The sequence below is a fragment of the Nannospalax galili genome, unplaced genomic scaffold (genome assembly GCF_000622305.1).
Source record: "Nannospalax galili isolate Female #2095 unplaced genomic scaffold, S.galili_v1.0 scaffold1188, whole genome shotgun sequence".
Lineage (NCBI taxonomy): Eukaryota > Metazoa > Chordata > Mammalia > Rodentia > Spalacidae > Nannospalax > Nannospalax galili.
The window spans coordinates 313,202-322,358 of record NW_008358629.1 but is presented as its reverse complement, the minus strand read 5'-3'; positions in this window follow the sequence as shown (position 1 = coordinate 322,358).

The window sequence follows — 9,157 nt, the reverse complement described above, 5'->3', positions numbered from 1 at the left end:
CTGAATTCATTCAGAAGTTTATCCCTATCTTCCTTCAGCTCTATTATTACCTTGTTTGTGTGTTCTTTAAATTCAGTGAATTCTTTTATCATATTCATCATTGTTTTTTTGAGTTCCATGTCCTGCATTGTCTCTAGGGGATTCTCATTGTGCTCCTCTAGAGGATTACTGGTATTTGGTGGGGATATGTTATTTTGGTTTTTCATGTTATTATTTTTTCTCTGTGATTTTGACATGTGAATTTCTTTTGTAGTTTCTGACTCTTGTGTGATACTCGGGCCTTCAAGTTTAGTTCTGCTTCTTTTATTTTTGAGCTTTATGTGTCTTTGTGGTTTACTTTTTGGGTATGAAGAGCTGGTTCGTCTTAGCTTCTGGTTCTCTCTTTTGATTTTATATTGTCGAGGCCGGATTGATTTTGTCTTCAGGAGTTCCGCGGTGGCCCAACTCCAATGTGGATCAGAAGTTTTCAGACTTTCTCCTTAGGTCTGGAATCTTCTAAGAATGCTTTTGGCCTCAGGAACTTGGGTGGCACTGACCTGAGACCCTTGCCGTGGATGCGCCACGCAGGGAAGCAAAGGCAGATGGGGAGGGAAGAAGCCCCAAGATTTCCCAGGGAGTGGATTGAGTAGCTGGGTTGTACTGGATGCAAAGGGTCGGGGGGAGTAAAGGTAAGCCTCGGAGCCCTAGAAAGAGGCTGTCAGCCCCAGAAAGAGGCTGGCGGGTGTTGGAGGACCAGGGAAGTAGAGCGAGGTGAGGGCAGGGCCAGGACCAGAAGTGGTGCTCCTGGAGCCCAAGAAAGGGACTGGTTTGCTCTGGGTGAGAAGGGTCAGGAAGCAGTATTGGTTCCCCAGGTGTCTGGGGCCCCAAGACTAGGAATGGCGCAGGGTCCAAACTAGGAGTATAGAACGGCGGGCGGTCGGGCCGGCGGGGGGGAGGGGAATGGAAGGGTGAATGAGGCTTAGGGCGAAGACTAGGAATGGCGCAGGGTCCAAACTAGGAGTATAGAACGGCGGGCGGGCCGGCGGGGGGGAGGGGAATGGAAGGGTGAATGAGGCTTAGGGCATCCTGGCGCAGAGAGCTGTGCTATAGACTTACCCCAAGAGTCCTGAGGATAGTAGTGCCTCTTCAACAGCTTTTAAACGGTATCAGTTGGCTTCAACCTTCCCTTGGAATTCCCAGTATGGCTTTTCCTCACCTATTTCCTCTTACATGAGATAGTAATGCCTCTTGCATTACAACTATTACATCTAGAAGCTGAATTTAAGACAAAGACAACTTTTTCCTGGGTATTTAAATTTACCTGTTTGGTTTTTATACTTTCTTTTCTCTTACAGCAGCAACTGGACAGTTACCTCCCTTTTAAATTTTAAAATGGTTATTTCTACCCAACATACTAAACAAAAAATATTTTTACCCAATCAACAAAAATTAATTACTCTTATTCAACATGACCAAACCAACAACATCAAATATAATGGACATGACCATGATATTATTTTTAGCTATTTTCCAGTTAAAGTTCAATCAAAACTCTATTTAAATTAGTGGTGCTATTAATCTATTCTTGTTAAAAAATGATAAGGACAAACTTAAAAAGAGAGTATATGTTTGATCAAAGTTTACTTAAGAGCATTTAGATTTTACTAACTATTGAACAGAACCAGACCAACAACCTCCAACTTACTGGACATGACTGTGGTATTATTTATTCTTCCAAACTGCAAGATGATTTCAACTTTCTTTTCCAGCCCTCAGAAGAATGACAGATAACTCTGTTGGTGTACTGGGAACAAGCTTCCTTTCACTTCTTTTCATAGGGAGTTCCATTACATCCTATACAGGTATTTTCTCCCAGAAATCCCATTCCTAATGGGCAATATTTTTCAAATAAAGGAAATAAAAATCATTACAAGGTATTAAAATATGACACTTTTATAACCCCAGGAGCAGCCATCACCCAGCAGACAAAACTTTTAACTTCACTTTACAATCATAAGATAAAAATTTCAGTAAGCTGTATAATTTAATGTTATATACATACATCTTAATTAAAATTTCCTTCTAAAACAGGTTCTTAATAAACATATATGTTATTTAAAATGTTATTTTAATTATATAATAGTCAAAGATTTAAAAAGCTTGATTTTTTTTCAAAATATTCTTAATAGAAAGCTATTAAGTGTAAGGTTTTTATTAAAACAAAAATGTATGTAAAAGTAACTGATACTCATAAATATTTTGAGCCTTTTAAATAATACATGTTGTCATTAACACTTATTCTGTTATTTGGGCCTCTACAAACAAATGTAAAACTATTTTACATGTCAAAAATCATTGATTAAAGTGTGTTTATTGTGCTTGGACTTCTACAATGCATTAAAACTAATAATGGCCCTGCGAGTAAGCTTTCTCAATATAACTGGCATTCTATATAACCCAAAGAGACAAGTAACTGTGGAACACAACACCACAGACTAAAGCTTCAATTTAAATAACAAAAGGGGGAGCAAGAGGCTTCTGCCTCACTCCTAGGCTTCTTAAATAAGCCTTACTTTACATTTTTTCATATGCAGTGATCAAGGAATGACTCCAGTAGAATGTCATTATGACCAATGTAGTCCTGGTAACTCCCCACTGGTGTACTGAAAACACCTGAAGTGGACATGTGGAAAGTCTCTGTTCCCTTAATAACCTGAGGTAGAGGATTTGCTTGTGCTTTTCCAGAAACTTCAGCCATGTCTTTCTAAGTTCCTGGCCTGTGTGTGAAGCAGTGACATGGAAAAAGACTAGTTGATGGGCCCCTTTCACCAGATGATCCCAGGAACCAACTGAATGAGAACTCAGGCTGTCCACCTAAGGATACCAGCAAAGAAGGCTCAACCAATAACCTGGGGACAAATGAAGAAGATGCTTAAGATGGTGGAGACATCCTTACAAAAGGGAAATCTACCTGTTAATCCTCAAAATCTGCTACATCTGTAGCCACATCAACTATGCCCTGTTTCAAGAAGTTCAGACTCATACTTTTATAAACAAATTCAAAACTTCTTGGTTATGGAATGTTCACTATGCTATAGATCTAAATTTTAAAATAAGTTGGATAGTTAAAAATTGCAGTGTTTGGATAGGCAAAGAAATAGCTCCAGTTGGGGCTACAGGGAGACTCTGTCTCAAAAAACAAACAAAAAAGAAATGGAGCATCCAATACCCAGACAAAACTCCCTTATCACTACCTACTATGTTACCCTCCTTAGGTATATATAACAGCAGTGATTATGAATGGCATAAAGTTGAGACTTACATTTTGGGAGCATGGTGACAGCATAATGCTACTTTGGATATCCTAGCTGCACAATATATATTATACAACTGAGCTCTATTTGACTAGACACTTCTAATGTCCAAATCATTGGAAGTATTATAACTGGGATTGAGGCTTTTAATCCTGGAACATGGTTCAAGTTAGTTTTATTTCTTTAATCATTGTGACTGCAACTGCTTTTTCTTTTCTCTGCAGTCTACAGAATTGAACCAATGAGCTCTTCAACCAAAAATTACCTTGACCACCCTCCTATAACAAACAAATAAAAAAGGCAAAGGCAAAGATGCTGGAGACAACTGCCCTGTTGAACTCCGCAGAAAGCATGCTTGCCTACATTTTCAAAGTTACCCTGTTGAACTCCAAAGAAAGCATACTTGCCTACACGTTCATAGTCATCCTGGTGAACTCTGAAGACAGGATGCTTGCCTACATGTTCAAAGTTACCAGTAACCAAGACTGTTTATGATGGCAGAGCCAGCTAGGTATGTATGTAGATGCAGTGTCCCTTTTGTTTATGTTTAGATTTTAAAGATCATGCCTTATTTACACTGTTGTGTGGACATTTGCTCTACACCTTGCAAACAGGCCACATTTTGTTGCTAATTGTGTCCTGAGCTCCTACAGTGAAATGTCCTTTAATCTACAAACCATTTGTTCCTGAATACCTGCTTACAGCACCCCATTCCCGAGAAAAAAACCTTGAGAGTTAGAGACTCACTGCTCTTTGTTCTTCAGAAAAGGGAACCTCTTGGTCCCTCAGCTTTCTTAAATATTAAATTGTCTGTGGTGATATTTTATTATTAGGTACCTCGCTGTCCTTCTTTGTGTCCCCCACTACCCAGCCTCTGTCCTCTCTTCAAGTTTGATATTTATTGCATTCTTTATTCATATCCTGAATTAACTTAATTCAGTTGTTTGCTTATGATTCTTTCAATTCATTTGGGTGTTTATTCCTGTGCTTTTAAATTAATTTAGACATTCATTCATGTTTACTTTGAATTCTGTAGATATACTTGTGCTTTTGAATTTTTCAACTGGAATTTCTTTTATGTAGCTCTCATTAGGGATTACTGGTACAGGGTTGACAAATTTTGGAGGAAACATAATAACTTTGTTTTTCCCATGGCTTATAATTTTGCAATGGGACATGTGTATCTGGACTTAGTTCACAGATTCAGCCTTTCTGGCAGATCTGAGTTGAATGAGTGATTGAATTTGTGATTGTTGTTCCCTCAGCCAAGCTGATCTTTGCTAAGGTGGTTGATACTTAGAGTTGTGAGGATGTTCAGTACTGATTCATGGGAAAGGAAGCAGAGAAGATTCTTATTCCAATAAGGCTGTGGGATACATGAGTTCTGGGAATATGGTTTCTTTCTACCTCTTATGTCAAGAGACAAAGTATGAGCAGGCTGTAGGTGAGTAGTGGGATCTGGGGTTGTGGAACTTTCACCTCACATGTTTAGAGTCCTTGCATGTCTGGCAGTAGTCTTGAGATGTCCGAGGCTAGATAAAGACTTCAAATTAAAGACAAATAAGGAGAGGAATTCCAGGCCAAAGGCATATAAGTATTTGCAATAACATCATAGAGGATGGGTTCTCAAACCTAAGAACAGAGAAACACTTCCAAGTACAAGATGCATATAGAAGATGAAATACACATGACAAGAAAAGAAATCCAACATGCCTTATAGTCAAAACACAGAATATACTGAACAATGAAGTTCTTTTGAAATTTGCAAGAGAGAAGGGTCAAATCACATGCAAAGACTTGCCTGTGAGAATAACAGCTTATTTTTTAATGGAAACTCTAAAAGTCGAGCTTAGAAAGATCAATTTCAAATTCTGAAAGACCACAACTTCCAACACAGATCAAGCCAATCAAGTACGCAATCTATGAAGAGGACATAACAATTCTAAATATTCCCAAATATAGGTGCTTCCAATTTCATGAAACAAATACAAGTAAATATAAAATTCAAAGATTAATTCTATGATGGCTGTACTTGGCTGTCAACCTGAGGCACTTTGAAGAGGGAACCTCAGTTGAGGAATCAACCCTGTCAGACTGGCCTGTGGGACTGCCAGTTGGGGATTTTCTTGTTTGCTAATTGATGTAGCAGGGTCCAGTATACTTGACTGTTCCATGTTTAGGTAAGTAGACCTGGCTGTTTAAGATAGGTAGCTGAACATGGACCAAAAACAAGCTAGTTAATTAGTATTCCTTCGTAGTCCCTGCTTCAATTCCTGACACCAAATTCCTGTCTTTGTATTCCTCCATGATCTACTGTAGCTTGTAAGCTTAATGAACCATTTCCTCCCTCAGTTTGCTTTTGCTCAGTGTTTTATCCCAACATCAGAGAAGCAAACCAGAAAAAAAAGATACAGTAGTAGTGTCTTTGCTGATAAGGCTGAACTCTAGGGGACTGTGATAACCTAGGAGTTCCCTGAACTGTAGCCATTTAATCATATATCCTAAACCTCATGTAATTTATGTCTTGTTTTGGTTTTCATCTTGGATTCTGGATGGGATCATAGAAAAGAAAGAGATTCCAACAGCCTATTGACTTGCAACAAGGTCAAGGCATTTTTACGTCAGACTAAGGAGATAATACTAGACCACCACAATGGGAGTTAAAATTTTTACAATTGTTTTGACCTGTTTCTAAATGGGATTATTTTGGGTTTCGACTTCTTGTATATTAACTGGTCTTTGAATATGGCTATTTTAAATTTTTACATTGTTTTGCATATTTATTATTTTTTAAAGAACTATTTGGGGTTCTGATATTGTTTGCATGACATATTTACCTATTTTTAAAGGGATTAATTTAAATTTTGCCGTTTTTTATATAATATGGTTGCTGATTTCTAAGAGCAACTATTTTGAATTCTTATTGTTTTACATAGTATATTTTTCAGTTTCTAAAGGGAATTTTTAGCTTTTATAGCCATATGCCTCCAATAATAGCCAGGTACAAAGGGAGGTGATACTGTGTAGAAATGGCTAGACCTGGGAATCTTATGTAAATTTGCAGCACTCCAGGGCCAGATCTTGAGACAAACTTCCACCAGCACATAACTACAACAATGGAAAGTAAAAGAATAACCTATTGAATGGCAGGCTGAAGATGTAGCCCCCACTGGTTTCAATTCTTGCCCTTAGAGTATTGTGATTCCAAGTCTGTTTTTCACCAAAAAAAAGTATTTCCCTCTCTGATACTCAGTTACTTGAAGCTTGCTTTTGTTCTTGCCCCATCGTGCCCTGGGTACCTCCGCTTTTCATTTTCTAGTTACAGTGTTATGGACAGACTAAAGGAAAAGAGTCTCTTCACAAGTTCTTAAGTACTATTGTTTTCTGTGTTCTTTATTCTCCAGGTTATGGATATTTAATCCAAGATTATGTATGATAAATTATGATGTGTGACGTGGTTTTTCTAATCCAGACAGACTGATAGCCCTCTTTAAAAGAATTCACCCTGAGAGCTAACAGTCTTGTTTCTTATCTAGTTCAAAAAGTAATGTATGAATAGACAAATTATTTTTAAAAAGAGGTCAAAGGAAACATTTAAGGGGATATTAAGGTTCAGCCTAACAAGAACAACTGTGTAGTTGAGAATAACTAAGGTATAAACCAATTTCAACAGAGGTTATTATTTTTTATCTCATGATATAAAAATGTCTATAGTAAAAGTTGCTAATGGGATTCTCTATTTTGTCACAACAATGAGAAAAGTAACACAGAGTAATGCAATGTATAGTAGATACAAAGACATATCTAACACTTTAATGAAAAAAACAAATTAAAAGAAAACAAAAACCAACAGGATAGATTTTTTTAAGAGCAATTCACAGTCCATGGAGAAGATAGAGAGGACACTCTGCCTAAAATTCCTCAGTCAATAACTAAAGCATCACAGTTTTCCTTAAGTGATTATGCTGAAGGTTGTGAGCTTCAATTTGATAATGTTTTGTTATGTACCAGTTGCTTCTCTTGACCTGGTGTTCACACTCCTTCGAAACCTAAAGCAAAGTTTTGGTAGCTCACTCTCTGAACTACATAAATTAAAAATGATTTTTAACTGTTTCATGTTTTCTAAAAGGGTTACCTGAGAACTTATAAAGCCACAGTGTGTACACAGTTAATATTAATTCATTACATTCTCTTCACAATTGTGCCTGTTGCCTTCATTAAAGGAGGGTTAAGCAGGTTCATTGGACCCTAACCTGAGTATCCAGCTACTCTTCCCAGACAGTTGTATGTAATTTTGGCCTAATCACACATGGTCTCCTGGATTTGGGGAGGACTAAAGTGTGTAATCTGGAGAAGGCCATAAAGAGAGGGCTTAAAAATAAAAATTAAAAAATTAAAAATAAATGTTTAAAGGATATGGGAATAGAAACATTTTATTTGAAAAGATTTAAAAAATAAAAAAGTCTAAGCAAGTGATAAAGGTCTGTGTAGGTTTGCTACGATAAAAAGTGAAACAAAATTCTTGTATATAGATAATCTTGAAAGGTCATAGTTCAGTCAATTTAAGGAACAAAATATATGTCTAGTCAAGGTTTAGTCAAGAATGTTTGATTTTAATCTAAGGTTTATCCGCATATTACATGGTAACTAAAAGAATCAGATAGGCATTACTAACTTTCTTGGGTTTTTAATAACCAAACTTTGAGGTCTATATTAATCTGTTCAGAGGGACTTAAAGGGACAATTTCTTACCCCTTGGGGGTAAGGTCAAATAAGTTCCAGGGCCACTATAGGTCATCTCTTGAAATGCCCTCTCACTGTGGTGAGTCACCTATCCTCTTGTTTGGGGAGGCCATGGAGATCCCAACAGATGGACTTAAAACAGTGTCCACTTTACAAGAGGAGCGTCAACAAAGAGGAAATGTTTCCTCAGTGCTTCCAAGTGGAGCCAGCTGTGGTCAAGCAGAACCTTTTGACTTATCCTCACCTAGACTGAACTGGTAAAAGAAAAGTTGAAGGAGCCAAAGGCTCCTCCCAAGCCCATGTGGCCCCTGGGGAACAGATCCTCAATGGATCTTAAGAGTAAAAATAAATTGGTTTATTTGGGCCAATTGCATGACCTTAAACACCCAACAGGAAAGTATAACCAAAAATTAAAATAATTAGTATATAACTTTAAGAGTCCAAAGGATTGTACTTCCCAGATATTAGGATTAAGTTCATATAAGATGTTGTTTAGACAATTTCTCACAAATGACCTTGTTCTTGATAACATAATGTTGCTCAGATGTAAGACCTCAAATCCTGACCTAATCAACTCTGCAGTTCTTACCAAAAGGAAAAACCCACTATTCTAGCCTAAAAAAATTAATGATGGCTAAATTTCTTTTCTCTCCTTGTCTAGAGGTCATTCGGGAGGGAACTCACTGATTCTAGCCACTCCAGCAGCTATCAAAGTGCCTGAAAACAAATCCTGAGTTCATTACTCTTGAGTCCAGCCTTAGCAGCCAAAAGAAAATGAGAAGAGAAGAAACCCAATAGATGGATGCCTTTAGAAGTCCCCATTGAGAAATTCTAATGGACTTTGATTTGGACATTTGAAATTTTCCCTGTTCTGACCTTTTCTGGTTCTCTGTCTAAAACTTGTAATGTTAACTACTCTGTCTTTCAGTTCCCAAGTACCAGTCAAGGACTTTCTTTTCTCCCTATAACTAATGGTTATGCAATTTTGGGGCCTTTTAGACAGACCCACAGAAGTGGTACCTCAATTACCATACCCTGTGCCCCTATTCACATACAAGAAGCGAGAGCAGTTTGCACCCTGATTCCCTATCCAGAAGTTGGGTAACTGCTTCAGAGGGTGG